We start from the raw sequence: 4357 nt of genomic DNA on the forward strand, positions 1-4357 counted from the left end.
CACGGCACCCCGACACCGACAGGACACCCCGACCACCGACACCTCCCGAAAAGGTGTTCTTTGGCCTTCCAGAGGCCGACGGGGTCATATATTTGTGAATTATTAGTTAGGTCATATATTTTTCGATTTTGTTATGAAAAACATCATATATAATTGTGTTGATCGTGTTGTTTTAAATGTGCAGTTGTTTCATCGCTACGAGGTTTGGTGTTCGACGACCTCGCCGTGCGTTTGACGAGCTCTGCCCCTTCGTTCGTGGGTGAGCACAAATGACAAGTCCTCCTCCCCCATTAATTATTTGATCTATTCCGATGAAACTTGATAGCTAGCTATATATTATTATTCATGTCGGTCTTTTTTTATGTTGTACTAATTTCGTTTACTGTTTGTCATGGCAGGTGTTGAAAGATGGTGGGCGCTGGTCGGGAGCGTGGTCTGAGGTCTTCCATTCCATACGCACCTCTCCGCCGAGCGTTGCTGGACAGTATGGCCACACCGCCGGGCCCTTCTTCGTCGACCGCGGTGCCCAGCAGGGGACGAGGTAGGAAGAGAGGAGGTGGGGCACGTGGTCGTGGGAGAGGAGGTATGGTGACTGCTACGGCGCCTTCCTCGCCGCCACCCCCAGCCGTTTCACCCGAGCACGTGACTGCTAGGGTGGACTCGTCAGAGGAGGAGGCTACACGAACTCCGGTCCACGAGCCTCCGGTCCACGGGTCTTGGGCCCATGAGCCTCGGTTCGACTGGCCTTCGGCCCACGAGAGTTCGGCCCACGTGACCACGGAGGAGCACACGTCCGGATGGGGTACCTGGCCGGATCAGCCCGAGGAGCCGAGTGGCCATGCTGATGATGGCGGGGAGCCGACTGATCTTGAGGAGGGGGGCACCGTCTACCAGCGTGGTGCTACACGGCTCCCGTCCGTGCCGGTGACCCGCGAGCAGAGGTGGTTGATTTTCCCTGATGGGGAGAGGTACGTAAGTGCATTTAATATTTTTCTACCTTGTGCATTCATGTTTTTTCAAATAACTAATGCGTTGGCCTTGTCATGCTGCAGGGGTTGGGACCACCATCATAGTGTCCGCCGGCCCAACTCCGTCCTTAGAGTTCTTTGCCGGCAAAACATCCCGGGGTTTGTCACATTGCCTGGTGAGGGTCGGCTTCCAGAGCTTGGATTGAGCTGGGAGCACTACGTGGCTGCCCCGGCCCCGCCGGATGAGATTATCGACGGTGTCGTGTGCAACACGAGGGTAGACATGGTGATCAGAAAGTTTTGGGTAATTTCTCCTTTACACATTTAAAAATATTCAACTAGCTAGTTATTAATTGTACTAATCAATATTGTCTCATTTGATTGCAGACATTCTACAGGTGTGAGGAGGGATACGAGGAGGACGCGGCACATGTTATCGAGAACGTCTGCAAGCGCCTACTCCAGAACTTACGGCACGAGGCTCGGGTGCAGGCTGTTCGAGACTACTACGCCTTGCGTGGTATCAAGAAGACCAAGCCGGCATGCCGCGATAAGTTCCTGAGTAAGGAGCAGTACATGAAGGTAATCCTTAAGGCCTTCTCTACTTAAGTTCCTTCATTTCGTAATTCTTAGCCGTAGCGCTCAAGTTTCTATTTGCTAACTTAGGCGCCTCCGAGATGGTGTGCGGATCGGATGGATTGTTGGGAGGTGTTGGTCGATGAGTGGTGCTCACAACGATGGCTAGCCCTCCACAACGATGCCAAGGACAAACGTGCCCAAATGGAAGGTGTGCCACACCATCAAGGCAGCTCCAACTTATATCAGTTCGGGCGCAACTGGGTATGTGGTTTGCTTCATGATTCATGCAACTCATTCATCATGCTAGCTTGAGCCCTTTAATTACTAATTTTCATTGTTTCTCTCTTTCAGGCACGCTACAATAAGGCGGATAAGGTGCCAGAGGTGTACGACCTGTATGCCATGGCCCACACTGCCTCTTTCAAGAAATTCAAGGCTTCTCTCAGTCTGACCTCGATGATGCAAACAACTTCACCAACATATCCTCCCACAACAAGCTCGTGAGATATAGAGATGAGGGGAAGGCGAGGAAAGGGGAGGACTTTAACCCGAGCCAGGGTCCCATTGATCCAGAGTTGTTGATGATATCTGGTGGCGGGAGGTCCCATGGCTCCATAGCCATTGGAGATGGACTTATCCGTTGTCCTAGCACTCTCCCGGAGATCAAGGCGTGCCAGTCGAGCTCCGCTCCTGAGATAAGGCCTCGTGAACGGCCAGTGCAACTCGCCATCAAGGTTAGTGATACGTACTCAGTTATCTTTCTCCATTACATTGTGTGAGCTTCCATCAATGATTACAAATGGTCATGTGAGTGGTGTTGCAGGCTGCTATACATAGTGAGAGAGATAGAACAGAGAAACTTCTGGCGGAGGCGGCGGAGAGGCAGCGGGAGTTGGAGGAGAGGACGACAAAGATGATGGAGGAGGAGAGGGCACGGAATGACATGCAGGCAAGGGCCATGTACGAGCTCCTTGTGGTAAGTTTCTTCTGCAGATTAGCCAAAACATTCATGTAGTGTTTGTCTCATTACTAACTAGTATGACTGAGTCATCAAAACCAAATGTGCAGTCTGTGTGCGAGAAGACAGGTCAGACAGCTCCGCCGATGCCAGTGATTGCTCCTGGGACCATGGTGAGCTTTATTTGAATGGACATTACTTGCTAGTCTTAACATTTGAGTGTCATCATGCTAACAAGACATTGGAAATGATCTTTGGTGCAGCGTAACTCCAGACAAGCATCGCACGATCCTTCTCCAGCTACCGACACGAGCCACCCCGCTCCTACACCTCCTACATCTTGGTAAGTTTATCTAGTGTTTTGCTTAACACATGCATAAAGACCTAGACTTAGCTTTATTTCCTCCAATGCTTACCATAATGACCTAGACTTAGCTTTATTTCCTCCAATGCTTACCATAATGACCTAGACTTAGCTTCTTCACCTCCAAAATGACTTAATAAGCTTACTGACCTCCAAAACCATCCATTTTACCTAAGTTAGCTCTAAAACGATCTGTACTTAGCTTACTTATGTCAAAAATTGCATAATTAGCTTAGTTAGCTTATAGACGATCCATTTTACCTAAGTTAGCTCTAAAATGACCCATTTTACCTAGGTTAGCTTATAAATGATCCAGTTCATCCAAGTTAGCTCAAAAATGACCCATTTTACCTAGATTAGCTCCTAAATGATCCATTTTACCTACGTTAGCTTTAAAATGACCCATTTCACCTAGGTTAACTCCAAAATGACCAATCTTACCTAGGTTATCTCATAAACTATCCATTTCAACTAATTTAGCTCATAAACGATCCATTTCACCTAGGTTACCTAAAAAACGATCCATTTCACCTAAATTAGCTCTTAAATGATCCATTTCACCTAAGTTAGCTCAAAAAGATCCATTTCAACTAAATTAGCTCATAAATGATCCATTTCACCTAAGTTAGCTCAAAAACGATCCATTTCAACTAAGTTAGCTCATAAATGATCCATTTCATCTAAGTTAGCTAAAAAGATCCATTTCACCTTAGTTACCTGAAAAACGATCCATTTGACCTTAGTTAGCTCATAAACAACCCATTTCAACTAAGTTAGCTCATAAATGATCCATTTCACCTTAGCTAGCTCATAAACGACCCATTTAAACTTAGTTAGCTCATATATGATCCATTTCACGTAAGTTAGCTCATAAATGACATACTCTTCTTGTTCTAGTCTTCTTCTTGTTCTACTCTTCTTGTTCTAGTCTTCTTCTTGTTCTACTCTTCTTCTTGTTCTAACTTTCTTGTTTTTCATTTTGCAGAGTTCATTCACTTGACGAAAGCTTGCATAGATGGAGTGCTCCTTATCCCTTTCTCTGTTTCTTTTGTATCGTTGAACTATGCATGTATCGTTGGATGAAACTATTGTAATATATATGGTTGGATGCCTCTATGTTGAACTTGTTATGTATGATGGAACTATGCATGTAATATATATGGTTGGATGATGAAGTTATGTGTTGGATATCTTATATGTTTGCTCTGTAATGGCCTTTTGAAATATATCTATATATGTCATCTATATTTGTGATGAAAATTGTTGGATTTAATAAAAAACAGATAAAAGAGCCAATATGCAGGCTCTTTGCCATCCGCCACCGACGGCAACGGGCTCTTTGCCGTCTGCGGCGGACGGCAAAGAGGGCACGTGGCATCCAGCTGTGCTTCCTGGGAGCTAACCCGTTTGGTCAGTTTGCCTACAGTGGCAGACGGCAAAGACTTTGCCATCAGTGGCAGACGGCAAAGACCTGCTGTTAGCCACTTA

This window comes from Triticum dicoccoides, chromosome 7B (assembly GCF_002162155.2).
Source record: "Triticum dicoccoides isolate Atlit2015 ecotype Zavitan chromosome 7B, WEW_v2.0, whole genome shotgun sequence".
Taxonomy (NCBI): Eukaryota; Viridiplantae; Streptophyta; class Magnoliopsida; order Poales; family Poaceae; genus Triticum; species Triticum dicoccoides.